The following is a 13,274-nucleotide window of genomic DNA, read 5'->3' as shown; positions in this document are numbered from 1 at the left end:
TTGTGTGGTGCTTTCTCAATGACTTTTAGTGGATTCTTAATAGGTTTATCATGAAAGTTCTTGGTTTCCTAAAAACAATCAGGTTGTGGAGGTGGCTGTTTTTCATGGTCAACCCATAATGTCGTTTTCCAAACGGAAATTGATGAAAAACCACTTTCTCTTTTTACCCCCTCACCCTTCGATAGCTCAGTTGGTAGAGCGGAGGACTGTAGGTTGATAAATGACAGGTATCCTTAGGTCGCTGGTTCAACTCCGGCTCGAAGGAGGAGTTTTTCATCACTGCCATGTTCTACTAAGAAGAATTTCAATGCAATCGTTCAAAAGATGGCTGGTTTTGTCACTTGATCAGTGGGACTTAACAACATATGGTGCAATACCTGGCAGACCTCAATGTTGTACCGCGTAGCACATCATGTCAACTTTGTGTGGCGGTTTCTCAATGACTTTAAGTGGATTCTTAATGGGTTTATCATGAAAGTTCTTGATTTCCTAAAAACAATTAGGCCGTTGAGGTTGCTGTTTTTCATGGTCAACCCATAATGTTGTTTTCCAAACGGAAATTGATGGAAAACCACTTTCTCTTTTTACCGCCTCACCCTTCGATAGCTCAGTTGGTAGAGCGGAGGACTGTAGGTTGATAAATGACAGGTATCCTTAGGTCGCTGGTTCAACTCCGGCTCGAAGGAGGAGTTTTTCATCACTGCCATGTTCTACGAGGAAGAATTTCAATGCAATTGCTCCAGAGATGGCTGGTTTTGTCACTTGATCAGTGGGACTTAACAACAGATGGTGCAATACGTGGCAGACCTCAATGTTGTATCGCATAGCATATCATGTTCCCTTTGTGTGGTGCTTTCTCAATGACTTTTAGTGGATTCTTAATAGGTTTATCATGAAAGTTCTTGGTTTCCTAAAAACAATCAGGTTGTGGAGGTGGCTGTTTTTCATGGTCAACCCATAATGTCGTTTTCCAAACGGAAATTGATGGAAAACCACTTTCTCTTTTTACCGCCTCACCCTTTGATAGCTCAGTTGGTAGAGCGGAGGACTGTAGGTTGATAAATGACAGGTATCCTTAGGTCGCTGGTTCAACTCCGGCTCGAAGGAGGAGTTTTTCATCACTGCCATGTTCTACTAGGTAGAATTTCAATGCAATTGCTCCAGAGATGGCTGGTTTTGTCACTTGATCAGTGGGACTTAACAACAGATGGTGCAATACCTGGCAGACCTCAATGTTGTATCGCATAGCATATCATGTTCCCTTTGTGTGGTGCTTTCTCAATGACTTTTAGTGGATTCTTAATAGGTTTATCATGAAAGTTCTTGGTTTCCTAAAAACAATCAGGTTGTGGAGGTGGCTGTTTTTCATGGTCAACCCATAATGTCGTTTTCCAAACGGAAATTGATGGAAAACCACTTTCTCTTTTTACCTCCTCACCCTTCGATAGCTCAGTTGGTAGAGCGGAGGACTGTAGGTTGATAAATGACAGGTATCCTTAGGTCGCTGGTTCAACTCCGGCTCGAAGGAGGAGTTTTTCATCACTGCCATGTTCTACTAGGAAGAATTTCAATGCAATTGCTCCAGAGATGGCTGGTTTTGTCACTTGATCAGTGGGACTTAACAACAGATGGTGCAATACCTGGCAGACCTCAATGTTGTATCGCATAGCATATCATGTTCCCTTTGTGTGGTGCTTTCTCAATGACTTTTAGTGGATTCTTAATAGGTTTATCATGAAAGTTCTTGGTTTCCTAAAAACAATCAGGTTGTGGAGGTGGCTGTTTTTCATGGTCAACCCATGATGTCGTTTTCCAAACGGAAATTGATGGAAAACCACTTTCTCTTTTCACTTCCTCACCCTTCGATAGCTCAGTTGGTAGAGCGGAGGACTGTAGGTTGATAAATGACAGGTATCCTTAGGTCGCTGGTTCAACTCCGGCTCGAAGGAGGAGTTTTTCATCACTGCCATGTTCTACTAGGAAGAATTTCAATGCAATTGCTCCAGAGATGGCTGGTTTTGTCACTTGATCAGTGGGACTTAACAACAGATGGTGCAATACCTGGCAGACCTCAATGTTGTATCGCATAGCATATCATGTTCCCTTTGTGTGGTGCTTTCTCAATGACTTTCAGTGGATTCTTAATAGGTTTATCATGAAAGTTCTTGGTTTCCTAAAAACAATCAGGTTGTGGAGGTGGCTGTTTTTCATGGTCAACCCATGATGTCGTTTTCCAAACGGAAATTGATGGAAAACCACTTTCTCTTTTTACCTCCTCACCCTTCGATAGCTCAGTTGGTAGAGCGGAGGACTGTAGGTTGATAAATGACAGGTATCCTTAGGTCGCTGGTTCAACTCCGGCTCGAAGGAGGAGTTTTTCATCACTGCCATGTTCTACGAGGAAGAATTTCAATGCAATTGCTCCAGAGATGGCTGGTTTTGTCACTTGATCAGTGGGACTTAACAACAGATGGTGCAATACGTGGCAGACCTCAATGTTGTATCGCATAGCATATCATGTTCCCTTTGTGTGGTGCTTTCTCAATGACTTTTAGTGGATTCTTAATAGGTTTATCATGAAAGTTCTTGGTTTCCTAAAAACAATCAGGTTGTGGAGGTGGCTGTTTTTCATGGTCAACCCATGATGTCGTTTTCCAAACAGAAATTGATGGAAAACCACTTTCTCTTTTTACCTCCTCACCCTTCGATAGCTCAGTTGGTAGAGTGGAGGACTGTAGGTTGATAAATGACAGGTATCCTTAGGTCGCTGGTTCAACTCCGGCTCGAAGGAGGAGTTTTTCATCACTGCCATGTTCTACGAGGAAGAATTTCAATGCAATTGCTCCAGAGATGGCTGGTTTTGTCACTTGATCAGTGGGACTTAACAACAGATGGTGCAATACGTGGCAGACCTCAATGTTGTATCGCATAGCACATCATGTTCCCTTTGTGTGGTGCTTTCTCAATGACTTTTAGTGGATTCTTAATAGGTTTATCATGAAAGTTCTTGGTTTCCTAAAAGCAATCAGGTTGTGGAGGTGGCTGTTTTTCATGGTCAACCCATAATGTCGTTTTCCAAACGGAAATTGATGGAAAACCACTTTCTCTTTTCACTTCCTCACCCTTCGATAGCTCAGTTGGTAGAGCGGAGGACTGTAGGTTGATAAATGACAGGTATCCTTAGGTCGCTGGTTCAACTCCGGCTCGAAGGAGGAGTTTTTCATCACTGCCATGTTCTACTAGGAAGAATTTCAATGCAATTGCTCCAGAGATGGCTGGTTTTGTCACTTGATCAGTGGGACTTAACAACAGATGGTGCAATACCTGGCAGACCTCAATGTTGTACCGCGTAGCACATCATGTCAACTTTGTGTGGCGCTTTCTCAATGACTTTAAGTGCATTCTTAATGGGTTTATCATGAAAGTTCTTGGTTTCCTAAAAACAATCAGGTTGTGGAGGTGGCTGTTTTTCATGGTCAACCCATGATGTCGTTTTCCAAACGGAAATTGATGGAAAACCACTTTCTCTTTTTACCTCCTCACCCTTCGATAGCTCAGTTGGTAGAGCGGAGGACTGTAGGTTGATAAATGACAGGTATCCTTAGGTCGCTGGTTCAACTCCGGCTCGAAGGAGGAGTTTTTCATCACTGCCATGTTCTACGAGGAAGAATTTCAATGCAATTGCTCCAGAGATGGCTGGTTTTGTCACTTGATCAGTGGGACTTAACAACAGATGGTGCAATACCTGGCAGACCTCAATGTTGTATCGCATAGCATATCATGTTCCCTTTGTGTGGTGCTTTCTCAATGACTTTTAGTGGATTCTTAATAGGTTTATCATGAAAGTTCTTGGTTTCCTAAAAACAATCAGGTTGTGGAGGTGGCTGTTTTTCATGGTCAACCCATAATGTCGTTTTCCAAACGGAAATTGATGGAAAACCACTTTCTCTTTTTACCGCCTCACCCTTCGATAGCTCAGTTGGTAGAGCGGAGGACTGTAGGTTGATAAATGACAGGTATCCTTAGGTCGCTGGTTCAACTCCGGCTCGAAGGAGGAGTTTTTCATCACTGCCATGTTCTACTAGGAAGAATTTCAATGCAATTGCTCCAGAGATGGCTGGTTTTGTCACTTGATCAGTGGGACTTAACATCAGATGGTGCAATACCTGGCAGACCTCAATGTTGTATCGCATAGCATATCATGTTCCCTTTGTGTGGTGCTTTCTCAATGACTTTTAGTGGATTCTTAATAGGTTTATCATGAAAGTTCTTGGTTTCCTAAAAACAATCAGGTTGTGGAGGTGGCTGTTTTTCATGGTCAACCCATAATGTCGTTTTCCAAACGGAAATTGATGGAAAACCACTTTCTCTTTTCACTTCCTCACCCTTCGATAGCTCAGTTGGTAGAGGGGAGGACTGTAGGTTGATAAATGACAGGTATCCTTAGGTCGCTGGTTCAACTCCGGCTCGAAGGAGGAGTTTTTCATCACTGCCATGTTCTACGAGGAAGAATTTCAATGCAATTGCTCCAGAGATGGCTGGTTTTGTCACTTGATCAGTGGGACTTAACAACAGATGGTGCAATACGTGGCAGACCTCAATGTTGTATCGCATAGCATATCATGTTCCCTTTGTGTGGTGCTTTCTCAATGACTTTTAGTGGATTCTTAATAGGTTTATCATGAAAGTTCTTGGTTTCCTAAAAACAATCAGGTTGTGGAGGTGGCTGTTTTTCATGGTCAACCCATAATGTCGTTTTCCAAACGGAAATTGATGGAAAACCACTTTCTCTTTTCACCTCCTCACCCTTCGATAGCTCAGTTGGTAGAGCGGAGGACTGTAGGTTGATAAATGACAGGTATCCTTAGGTCGCTGGTTCAACTCCGGCTCGAAGGAGGAGTTTTTCATCACTGCCATGTTCTACTAGGAAGAATTTCAATGCAATTGCTCCAGAGATGGCTGGTTTTGTCACTTGATCAGTGGGACTTAACAACAGATGGTGCAATACCTGGCAGACCTCAATGTTGTATCGCATAGCATATCATGTTCCCTTTGTGTGGTGCTTTCTCAATGACTTTCAGTGGATTCTTAATAGGTTTATCATGAAAGTTCTTGGTTTCCTAAAAACAATCAGGTTGTGGAGGTGGCTGTTTTTCATGGTCAACCCATGATGTCGTTTTCCAAACGGAAATTGATGGAAAACCACTTTCTCTTTTTACCTCCTCACCCTTCGATAGCTCAGTTGGTAGAGCGGAGGACTGTAGGTTGATAAATGACAGGTATCCTTAGGTCGCTGGTTCAACTCCGGCTCGAAGGAGGAGTTTTTCATCACTGCCATGTTCTACTAGGTAGAATTTCAATGCAATTGCTCCAGAGATGGCTGGTTTTGTCACTTGATCAGTGGGACTTAACAACAGATGGTGCAATACCTGGCAGACCTCAATGTTGTATCGCATAGCATATCATGTTCCCTTTGTGTGGTGCTTTCTCAATGACTTTTAGTGGATTCTTTTTTTTTTTTTTTTTTTTTTTTAAAGATTTTGTTGGCATAGACACCTTTATTTATCAGTAGATAGACAGGAAACATGGGAGAGAGAGGGGGGTGTGACATGCAGCAAAGGACCTCCGATCGGGATTCGAACCAGGGTCGGCTGCGTATATGGTATGCGCTCTAACCACTCGACCACCTGCGCGCCCCTTTTAGTGGATTCTTAATAGGTTTATCATGAAAGTTCTTGGTTTCCTAAAAACAATCAGGTTGTGGAGGTGGCTGTTTTTCATGGTCAACCCATAATGTCGTTTTCCAAACGGAAATTGATGGAAAACCACTTTCTCTTTTTACCTCCTCACCCTTCGATAGCTCAGTTGGTAGAGCGGAGGACTGTAGGTTGATAAATGACAGGTATCCTTAGGTCGCTGGTTCAACTCCGGCTCGAAGGAGGAGTTTTTCATCACTGCCATGTTCTACTAGGAAGAATTTCAATGCAATTGCTCCAGAGATGGCTGGTTTTGTCACTTGATCAGTGGGACTTAACAACAGATGGTGCAATACCTGGCAGACCTCAATGTTGTATCGCATAGCATATCATGTTCCCTTTGTGTGGTGCTTTCTCAATGACTTTTAGTGGATTCTTAATAGGTTTATCATGAAAGTTCTTGGTTTCCTAAAAACAATCAGGTTGTGGAGGTGGCTGTTTTTCATGGTCAACCCATAATGTCGTTTTCCAAACGGAAATTGATGAAAAACCACTTTCTCTTTTTACCCCCTCACCCTTCGATAGCTCAGTTGGTAGAGCGGAGGACTGTAGGTTGATAAATGACAGGTATCCTTAGGTCGCTGGTTCAACTCCGGCTCGAAGGAGGAGTTTTTCATCACTGCCATGTTCTACTAAGAAGAATTTCAATGCAATCGTTCAAAAGATGGCTGGTTTTGTCACTTGATCAGTGGGACTTAACAACATATGGTGCAATACCTGGCAGACCTCAATGTTGTACCGCGTAGCACATCATGTCAACTTTGTGTGGCGGTTTCTCAATGACTTTAAGTGGATTCTTAATGGGTTTATCATGAAAGTTCTTGATTTCCTAAAAACAATTAGGCCGTTGAGGTTGCTGTTTTTCATGGTCAACCCATAATGTTGTTTTCCAAACGGAAATTGATGGAAAACCACTTTCTCTTTTTACCTCCTCACCCTTCGATAGCTCAGTTGGTAGAGCGGAGGACTGTAGGTTGATAAATGACAGGTATCCTTAGGTCGCTGGTTCAACTCCGGCTCGAAGGAGGAGTTTTTCATCACTGCCATGTTCTACTAGGAAGAATTTCAATGCAATTGCTCCAGAGATGGCTGGTTTTGTCACTTGATCAGTGGGACTTAACAACAGATGGTGCAATACCTGGCAGACCTCAATGTTGTATCGCATAGCATATCATGTTCCCTTTGTGTGGTGCTTTCTCAATGACTTTTAGTGGATTCTTAATAGGTTTATCATGAAAGTTCTTGGTTTCCTAAAAACAATCAGGTTGTGGAGGTGGCTGTTTTTCATGGTCAACCCATGATGTCGTTTTCCAAACGGAAATTGATGGAAAACCACTTTCTCTTTTTACCTCCTCACCCTTCGATAGCTCAGTTGGTAGAGCGGAGGACTGTAGGTTGATAAATGACAGGTATCCTTAGGTCGCTGGTTCAACTCCGGCTCGAAGGAGGAGTTTTTCATCACTGCCATGTTCTACGAGGAAGAATTTCAATGCAATTGCTCCAGAGATGGCTGGTTTTGTCACTTGATCAGTGGGACTTAACAACAGATGGTGCAATACGTGGCAGACCTCAATGTTGTATCGCATAGCACATCATGTTCCCTTTGTGTGGTGCTTTCTCAATGACTTTTAGTGGATTCTTAATAGGTTTATCATGAAAGTTCTTGGTTTCCTAAAAGCAATCAGGTTGTGGAGGTGGCTGTTTTTCATGGTCAACCCATAATGTCGTTTTCCAAACGGAAATTGATGGAAAACCACTTTCTCTTTTCACTTCCTCACCCTTCGATAGCTCAGTTGGTAGAGCGGAGGACTGTAGGTTGATAAATGACAGGTATCCTTAGGTCGCTGGTTCAACTCCGGCTCGAAGGAGGAGTTTTTCATCACTGCCATGTTCTACTAGGAAGAATTTCAATGCAATTGCTCCAGAGATGGCTGGTTTTGTCACTTGATCAGTGGGACTTAACAACAGATGGTGCAATACCTGGCAGACCTCAATGTTGTACCGCGTAGCACATCATGTCAACTTTGTGTGGCGCTTTCTCAATGACTTTAAGTGCATTCTTAATGGGTTTATCATGAAAGTTCTTGGTTTCCTAAAAACAATCAGGTTGTGGAGGTGGCTGTTTTTCATGGTCAACCCATGATGTCGTTTTCCAAACGGAAATTGATGGAAAACCACTTTCTCTTTTTACCTCCTCACCCTTCGATAGCTCAGTTGGTAGAGCGGAGGACTGTAGGTTGATAAATGACAGGTATCCTTAGGTCGCTGGTTCAACTCCGGCTCGAAGGAGGAGTTTTTCATCACTGCCATGTTCTACGAGGAAGAATTTCAATGCAATTGCTCCAGAGATGGCTGGTTTTGTCACTTGATCAGTGGGACTTAACAACAGATGGTGCAATACCTGGCAGACCTCAATGTTGTATCGCATAGCATATCATGTTCCCTTTGTGTGGTGCTTTCTCAATGACTTTTAGTGGATTCTTAATAGGTTTATCATGAAAGTTCTTGGTTTCCTAAAAACAATCAGGTTGTGGAGGTGGCTGTTTTTCATGGTCAACCCATAATGTCGTTTTCCAAACGGAAATTGATGGAAAACCACTTTCTCTTTTTACCGCCTCACCCTTCGATAGCTCAGTTGGTAGAGCGGAGGACTGTAGGTTGATAAATGACAGGTATCCTTAGGTCGCTGGTTCAACTCCGGCTCGAAGGAGGAGTTTTTCATCACTGCCATGTTCTACTAGGAAGAATTTCAATGCAATTGCTCCAGAGATGGCTGGTTTTGTCACTTGATCAGTGGGACTTAACATCAGATGGTGCAATACCTGGCAGACCTCAATGTTGTATCGCATAGCATATCATGTTCCCTTTGTGTGGTGCTTTCTCAATGACTTTTAGTGGATTCTTAATAGGTTTATCATGAAAGTTCTTGGTTTCCTAAAAACAATCAGGTTGTGGAGGTGGCTGTTTTTCATGGTCAACCCATAATGTCGTTTTCCAAACGGAAATTGATGGAAAACCACTTTCTCTTTTCACTTCCTCACCCTTCGATAGCTCAGTTGGTAGAGGGGAGGACTGTAGGTTGATAAATGACAGGTATCCTTAGGTCGCTGGTTCAACTCCGGCTCGAAGGAGGAGTTTTTCATCACTGCCATGTTCTACGAGGAAGAATTTCAATGCAATTGCTCCAGAGATGGCTGGTTTTGTCACTTGATCAGTGGGACTTAACAACAGATGGTGCAATACGTGGCAGACCTCAATGTTGTATCGCATAGCATATCATGTTCCCTTTGTGTGGTGCTTTCTCAATGACTTTTAGTGGATTCTTAATAGGTTTATCATGAAAGTTCTTGGTTTCCTAAAAACAATCAGGTTGTGGAGGTGGCTGTTTTTCATGGTCAACCCATAATGTCGTTTTCCAAACGGAAATTGATGGAAAACCACTTTCTCTTTTTACCTCCTCACCCTTCGATAGCTCAGTTGGTAGAGCGGAGGACTGTAGGTTGATAAATGACAGGTATCCTTAGGTCGCTGGTTCAACTCCGGCTCGAAGGAGGAGTTTTTCATCACTGCCATGTTCTACTAGGAAGAATTTCAATGCAATTGCTCCAGAGATGGCTGGTTTTGTCACTTGATCAGTGGGACTTAACAACAGATGGTGCAATACCTGGCAGACCTCAATGTTGTATCGCATAGCATATCATGTTCCCTTTGTGTGGTGCTTTCTCAATGACTTTCAGTGGATTCTTAATAGGTTTATCATGAAAGTTCTTGGTTTCCTAAAAACAATCAGGTTGTGGAGGTGGCTGTTTTTCATGGTCAACCCATGATGTCGTTTTCCAAACAGAAATTGATGGAAAACCACTTTCTCTTTTTACCTCCTCACCCTTCGATAGCTCAGTTGGTAGAGCGGAGGACTGTAGGTTGATAAATGACAGGTATCCTTAGGTCGCTGGTTCAACTCCGGCTCGAAGGAGGAGTTTTTCATCACTGCCATGTTCTACTAGGTAGAATTTCAATGCAATTGCTCCAGAGATGGCTGGTTTTGTCACTTGATCAGTGGGACTTAACAACAGATGGTGCAATACCTGGCAGACCTCAATGTTGTATCGCATAGCATATCATGTTCCCTTTGTGTGGTGCTTTCTCAATGACTTTTAGTGGATTCTTAATAGGTTTATCATGAAAGTTCTTGGTTTCCTAAAAACAATCAGGTTGTGGAGGTGGCTGTTTTTCATGGTCAACCCATAATGTCGTTTTCCAAACGGAAATTGATGAAAAACCACTTTCTCTTTTCACCCCCTCACCCTTCGATAGCTCAGTTGGTAGAGTGGAGGACTGTAGGTTGATAAATGACAGGTATCCTTAGGTCGCTGGTTCAACTCCGGCTCGAAGGAGGAGTTTTTCATCACTGCCATGTTCTACTAAGAAGAATTTCAATGCAATCTTTCAAAAGATGGCTGGTTTTGTCACTTGATCAGTGGGACTTAACAACATATGGTGCAATACCTGGCAGACCTCAATGTTGTATCGCATAGCATATCATGTTCCCTTTGTGTGGTGCTTTCTCAATGACTTTTAGTGGATTCTTAATAGGTTTATCATGAAAGTTCTTGGTTTCCTAAAAACAATCAGGTTGTGGAGGTGGCTGTTTTTCATGGTCAACCCATAATGTCGTTTTCCAAACGGAAATTGATGAGAAACCACTTTTTTTTCCCCCCCCTCACCCTTCGATAGCTCAGTTGGTAGAGCGGAGGACTGTAGGTTGATAAATGACAGGTATCCTTAGGTCGCTGGTTCAACTCCGGCTCGAAGGAGGAGTTTTTCATCACTGCCATGTTCTACGAGGAAGAATTTCAATGCAATTGCTCCAGAGATGGCTGGTTTTGTCACTTGATCAGTGGGACTTAACAACAGATGGTGCAATACGTGGCAGACCTCAATGTTGTATCGCATAGCATATCATGTTCCCTTTGTGTGGTGCTTTCTCAATGACTTTTAGTGGATTCTTAATAGGTTTATCATGAAAGTTCTTGGTTTCCTAAAAACAATCAGGTTGTGGAGGTGGCTGTTTTTCATGGTCAACCCATAATGTCGTTTTCCAAACGGAAATTGATGGAAAACCACTTTCTCTTTTTACCTCCTCACCCTTCGATAGCTCAGTTGGTAGAGCGGAGGACTGTAGGTTGATAAATGACAGGTATCCTTAGGTCGCTGGTTCAACTCCGGCTCGAAGGAGGAGTTTTTCATCACTGCCATGTTCTACTAAGAAGAATTTCAATGCAATCGTTCCAAAGATGGCTGGTTTTGTCACTTGATCAGTGGGACTTAACAACATATGGTGCAATACCTGGCAGACCTCAATGTTGTACCGCGTAGCACATCATGTCAACTTTGTGTGGCGGTTTCTCAATGACTTTAAGTGGATTCTTAATGGGTTTATCATGAAAGTTCTTGATTTCCTAAAAACAATTAGGCCGTTGAGGTTGCTGTTTTTCATGGTCAACCCATAATGTTGTTTTCCAAACGGAAATTGATGGAAAACCACTTTCTCTTTTTACCGCCTCACCCTTCGATAGCTCAGTTGATAGAGCGGAGGACTGTAGGTTGATAAATGACAGGTATCCTTAGGTCGCTGGTTCAACTCCGGCTCGAAGGAGGAGTTTTTCATCACTGCCATGTTCTACGAGGAAGAATTTCAATGCAATTGCTCCAGAGATGGCTGGTTTTGTCACTTGATCAGTGGGACTTAACAACAGATGGTGCAATACGTGGCAGACCTCAATGTTGTATCGCATAGCATATCATGTTCCCTTTGTGTGGTGCTTTCTCAATGACTTTTAGTGGATTCTTAATAGGTTTATCATGAAAGTTCTTGGTTTCCTAAAAACAATCAGGTTGTGGAGGTGGCTGTTTTTCATGGTCAACCCATAATGTCGTTTTCCAAACGGAAATTGATGGAAAACCACTTTCTCTTTTTACCTCCTCACCCTTCGATAGCTCAGTTGGTAGAGCGGAGGACTGTAGGTTGATAAATGACAGGTATCCTTAGGTCGCTGGTTCAACTCCGGCTCGAAGGAGGAGTTTTTCATCACTGCCATGTTCTACGAGGAAGAATTTCAATGCAATTGCTCCAGAGATGGCTGGTTTTGTCACTTGATCAGTGGGACTTAACAACAGATGGTGCAATACGTGGCAGACCTCAATGTTGTATCGCATAGCATATCATGTTCCCTTTGTGTGGTGCTTTCTCAATGACTTTTAGTGGATTCTTAATAGGTTTATCATGAAAGTTCTTGGTTTCCTAAAAACAATCAGGTTGTGGAGGTGGCTGTTTTTCATGGTCAACCCATAATGTCGTTTTCCAAACGGAAATTGATGGAAAACCACTTTCTCTTTTTACCTCCTCACCCTTCGATAGCTCAGTTGGTAGAGCGGAGGACTGTAGGTTGATAAATGACAGGTATCCTTAGGTCGCTGGTTCAACTCCGGCTCGAAGGAGGAGTTTTTCATCACTGCCATGTTCTACTAAGAAGAATTTCAATGCAATCGTTCCAAAGATGGCTGGTTTTGTCACTTGATCAGTGGGACTTAACAACATATGGTGCAATACCTGGCAGACCTCAATGTTGTACCGCGTAGCACATCATGTCAACTTTGTGTGGCGGTTTCTCAATGACTTTAAGTGGATTCTTAATGGGTTTATCATGAAAGTTCTTGATTTCCTAAAAACAATTAGGCCGTTGAGGTTGCTGTTTTTCATGGTCAACCCATAATGTTGTTTTCCAAACGGAAATTGATGGAAAACCACTTTCTCTTTTTACCTCCTCACCCTTCGATAGCTCAGTTGGTAGAGCGGAGGACTGTAGGTTGATAAATGACAGGTATCCTTAGGTCGCTGGTTCAACTCCGGCTCGAAGGAGGAGTTTTTCATCACTGCCATGTTCTACGAGGAAGAATTTCAATGCAATTGCTCCAGAGATGGCTGGTTCTGTCACTTGATCAGTGGGACTTAACAACAGATGGTGCAATACCTGGCAGACCTCAATGTTGTATCGCGTAGCACATCATGTCAACTTTGTGTGGCGGTTTCTCAATGACTTTTAGTGGATTCTTAATGGGTTTATCATGAAAGTTCTTGATTTCCTAAAAACAATTAGGCCGTTGAGGTTGCTGTTTTTCATGGTCAACCCATAATGTTGTTTTCCAAACGGAAATTGATGGAAAACCACTTTCTCTTTTTACCTCCTCACCCTTCGATAGCTCAGTTGGTAGAGCGGAGGACTGTAGGTTGATAAATGACAGGTATCCTTAGGTCGCTGGTTCAACTCCGGCTCGAAGGAGGAGTTTTTCATCACTGCCATGTTCTACTAGGTAGAATTTCAATGCAATCGTTCCAAAGATGGCTGGTTTTGTCACTTGATCAGTGGGACTTAACAACAGATGGTGCAATACCTGGCAGACCTCAATGTTGTACCGCGTAGCACATCATGTCAACTTTGTGTGGTGCTTTCTCAATGA

At 42.7% G+C, this 13,274-nt stretch overlaps 25 non-coding genes across 25 annotated transcripts; all 25 read left to right on the top strand.

The window, feature by feature from the left end:
* The first annotated feature begins 175 nt into the window (after positions 1 to 175).
* On the top strand, positions 176 to 265 carry trnay-gua (transfer RNA tyrosine (anticodon GUA)). The gene is given in 2 exon segments: positions 176 to 212; positions 230 to 265. It is a non-coding gene; the product is annotated as a tRNA-Tyr (tRNA).
* A 331-nt stretch (positions 266 to 596) lies between these two features.
* Positions 597 to 686, top strand: trnay-gua (transfer RNA tyrosine (anticodon GUA)). Its single transcript is given in 2 exon segments — positions 597 to 633; positions 651 to 686. It is a non-coding gene; the product is annotated as a tRNA-Tyr (tRNA).
* Positions 687 to 1,438: 752 nt separating this feature from the next.
* Positions 1,439 to 1,528, top strand: trnay-gua (transfer RNA tyrosine (anticodon GUA)). Its single transcript is given in 2 exon segments — positions 1,439 to 1,475; positions 1,493 to 1,528. It is a non-coding gene; the product is annotated as a tRNA-Tyr (tRNA).
* Positions 1,529 to 1,859: 331 nt separating this feature from the next.
* Positions 1,860 to 1,949, top strand: trnay-gua (transfer RNA tyrosine (anticodon GUA)). Its single transcript is given in 2 exon segments — positions 1,860 to 1,896; positions 1,914 to 1,949. It is a non-coding gene; the product is annotated as a tRNA-Tyr (tRNA).
* Positions 1,950 to 2,280: 331 nt separating this feature from the next.
* On the top strand, positions 2,281 to 2,370 carry trnay-gua (transfer RNA tyrosine (anticodon GUA)). The gene is given in 2 exon segments: positions 2,281 to 2,317; positions 2,335 to 2,370. It is a non-coding gene; the product is annotated as a tRNA-Tyr (tRNA).
* Positions 2,371 to 3,122: 752 nt separating this feature from the next.
* On the top strand, positions 3,123 to 3,212 carry trnay-gua (transfer RNA tyrosine (anticodon GUA)). Its single transcript is given in 2 exon segments — positions 3,123 to 3,159; positions 3,177 to 3,212. It is a non-coding gene; the product is annotated as a tRNA-Tyr (tRNA).
* A 331-nt stretch (positions 3,213 to 3,543) lies between these two features.
* Positions 3,544 to 3,633, top strand: trnay-gua (transfer RNA tyrosine (anticodon GUA)). The gene is given in 2 exon segments: positions 3,544 to 3,580; positions 3,598 to 3,633. It is a non-coding gene; the product is annotated as a tRNA-Tyr (tRNA).
* A 331-nt stretch (positions 3,634 to 3,964) lies between these two features.
* trnay-gua (transfer RNA tyrosine (anticodon GUA)) lies at positions 3,965 to 4,054 on the top strand. The gene is given in 2 exon segments: positions 3,965 to 4,001; positions 4,019 to 4,054. It is a non-coding gene; the product is annotated as a tRNA-Tyr (tRNA).
* Positions 4,055 to 4,806: 752 nt separating this feature from the next.
* On the top strand, positions 4,807 to 4,896 carry trnay-gua (transfer RNA tyrosine (anticodon GUA)). The gene is given in 2 exon segments: positions 4,807 to 4,843; positions 4,861 to 4,896. It is a non-coding gene; the product is annotated as a tRNA-Tyr (tRNA).
* A 331-nt stretch (positions 4,897 to 5,227) lies between these two features.
* Positions 5,228 to 5,317, top strand: trnay-gua (transfer RNA tyrosine (anticodon GUA)). The gene is given in 2 exon segments: positions 5,228 to 5,264; positions 5,282 to 5,317. It is a non-coding gene; the product is annotated as a tRNA-Tyr (tRNA).
* A 533-nt stretch (positions 5,318 to 5,850) lies between these two features.
* On the top strand, positions 5,851 to 5,940 carry trnay-gua (transfer RNA tyrosine (anticodon GUA)). The gene is given in 2 exon segments: positions 5,851 to 5,887; positions 5,905 to 5,940. It is a non-coding gene; the product is annotated as a tRNA-Tyr (tRNA).
* Positions 5,941 to 6,271: 331 nt separating this feature from the next.
* Positions 6,272 to 6,361, top strand: trnay-gua (transfer RNA tyrosine (anticodon GUA)). Its single transcript is given in 2 exon segments — positions 6,272 to 6,308; positions 6,326 to 6,361. It is a non-coding gene; the product is annotated as a tRNA-Tyr (tRNA).
* A 331-nt stretch (positions 6,362 to 6,692) lies between these two features.
* Positions 6,693 to 6,782, top strand: trnay-gua (transfer RNA tyrosine (anticodon GUA)). Its single transcript is given in 2 exon segments — positions 6,693 to 6,729; positions 6,747 to 6,782. It is a non-coding gene; the product is annotated as a tRNA-Tyr (tRNA).
* A 331-nt stretch (positions 6,783 to 7,113) lies between these two features.
* trnay-gua (transfer RNA tyrosine (anticodon GUA)) lies at positions 7,114 to 7,203 on the top strand. The gene is given in 2 exon segments: positions 7,114 to 7,150; positions 7,168 to 7,203. It is a non-coding gene; the product is annotated as a tRNA-Tyr (tRNA).
* A 331-nt stretch (positions 7,204 to 7,534) lies between these two features.
* On the top strand, positions 7,535 to 7,624 carry trnay-gua (transfer RNA tyrosine (anticodon GUA)). Its single transcript is given in 2 exon segments — positions 7,535 to 7,571; positions 7,589 to 7,624. It is a non-coding gene; the product is annotated as a tRNA-Tyr (tRNA).
* Positions 7,625 to 7,955: 331 nt separating this feature from the next.
* trnay-gua (transfer RNA tyrosine (anticodon GUA)) lies at positions 7,956 to 8,045 on the top strand. The gene is given in 2 exon segments: positions 7,956 to 7,992; positions 8,010 to 8,045. It is a non-coding gene; the product is annotated as a tRNA-Tyr (tRNA).
* Positions 8,046 to 8,376: 331 nt separating this feature from the next.
* trnay-gua (transfer RNA tyrosine (anticodon GUA)) lies at positions 8,377 to 8,466 on the top strand. Its single transcript is given in 2 exon segments — positions 8,377 to 8,413; positions 8,431 to 8,466. It is a non-coding gene; the product is annotated as a tRNA-Tyr (tRNA).
* Positions 8,467 to 9,218: 752 nt separating this feature from the next.
* On the top strand, positions 9,219 to 9,308 carry trnay-gua (transfer RNA tyrosine (anticodon GUA)). Its single transcript is given in 2 exon segments — positions 9,219 to 9,255; positions 9,273 to 9,308. It is a non-coding gene; the product is annotated as a tRNA-Tyr (tRNA).
* Positions 9,309 to 9,639: 331 nt separating this feature from the next.
* Positions 9,640 to 9,729, top strand: trnay-gua (transfer RNA tyrosine (anticodon GUA)). Its single transcript is given in 2 exon segments — positions 9,640 to 9,676; positions 9,694 to 9,729. It is a non-coding gene; the product is annotated as a tRNA-Tyr (tRNA).
* A 751-nt stretch (positions 9,730 to 10,480) lies between these two features.
* trnay-gua (transfer RNA tyrosine (anticodon GUA)) lies at positions 10,481 to 10,570 on the top strand. The gene is given in 2 exon segments: positions 10,481 to 10,517; positions 10,535 to 10,570. It is a non-coding gene; the product is annotated as a tRNA-Tyr (tRNA).
* A 331-nt stretch (positions 10,571 to 10,901) lies between these two features.
* On the top strand, positions 10,902 to 10,991 carry trnay-gua (transfer RNA tyrosine (anticodon GUA)). Its single transcript is given in 2 exon segments — positions 10,902 to 10,938; positions 10,956 to 10,991. It is a non-coding gene; the product is annotated as a tRNA-Tyr (tRNA).
* Positions 10,992 to 11,743: 752 nt separating this feature from the next.
* On the top strand, positions 11,744 to 11,833 carry trnay-gua (transfer RNA tyrosine (anticodon GUA)). Its single transcript is given in 2 exon segments — positions 11,744 to 11,780; positions 11,798 to 11,833. It is a non-coding gene; the product is annotated as a tRNA-Tyr (tRNA).
* A 331-nt stretch (positions 11,834 to 12,164) lies between these two features.
* trnay-gua (transfer RNA tyrosine (anticodon GUA)) lies at positions 12,165 to 12,254 on the top strand. The gene is given in 2 exon segments: positions 12,165 to 12,201; positions 12,219 to 12,254. It is a non-coding gene; the product is annotated as a tRNA-Tyr (tRNA).
* A 331-nt stretch (positions 12,255 to 12,585) lies between these two features.
* Positions 12,586 to 12,675, top strand: trnay-gua (transfer RNA tyrosine (anticodon GUA)). Its single transcript is given in 2 exon segments — positions 12,586 to 12,622; positions 12,640 to 12,675. It is a non-coding gene; the product is annotated as a tRNA-Tyr (tRNA).
* Positions 12,676 to 13,006: 331 nt separating this feature from the next.
* trnay-gua (transfer RNA tyrosine (anticodon GUA)) lies at positions 13,007 to 13,096 on the top strand. The gene is given in 2 exon segments: positions 13,007 to 13,043; positions 13,061 to 13,096. It is a non-coding gene; the product is annotated as a tRNA-Tyr (tRNA).
* The last annotated feature ends 178 nt before the right edge of the window (positions 13,097 to 13,274 follow it).

The sequence above is a fragment of the Scomber japonicus genome, chromosome 13 (genome assembly GCF_027409825.1).
Source record: "Scomber japonicus isolate fScoJap1 chromosome 13, fScoJap1.pri, whole genome shotgun sequence".
NCBI classification, from domain to species: domain Eukaryota; kingdom Metazoa; phylum Chordata; class Actinopteri; order Scombriformes; family Scombridae; genus Scomber; species Scomber japonicus.
The sequence above is the reverse complement of the archived record's forward strand: the minus strand, read 5'-3'. Positions and strand labels throughout refer to the sequence as shown.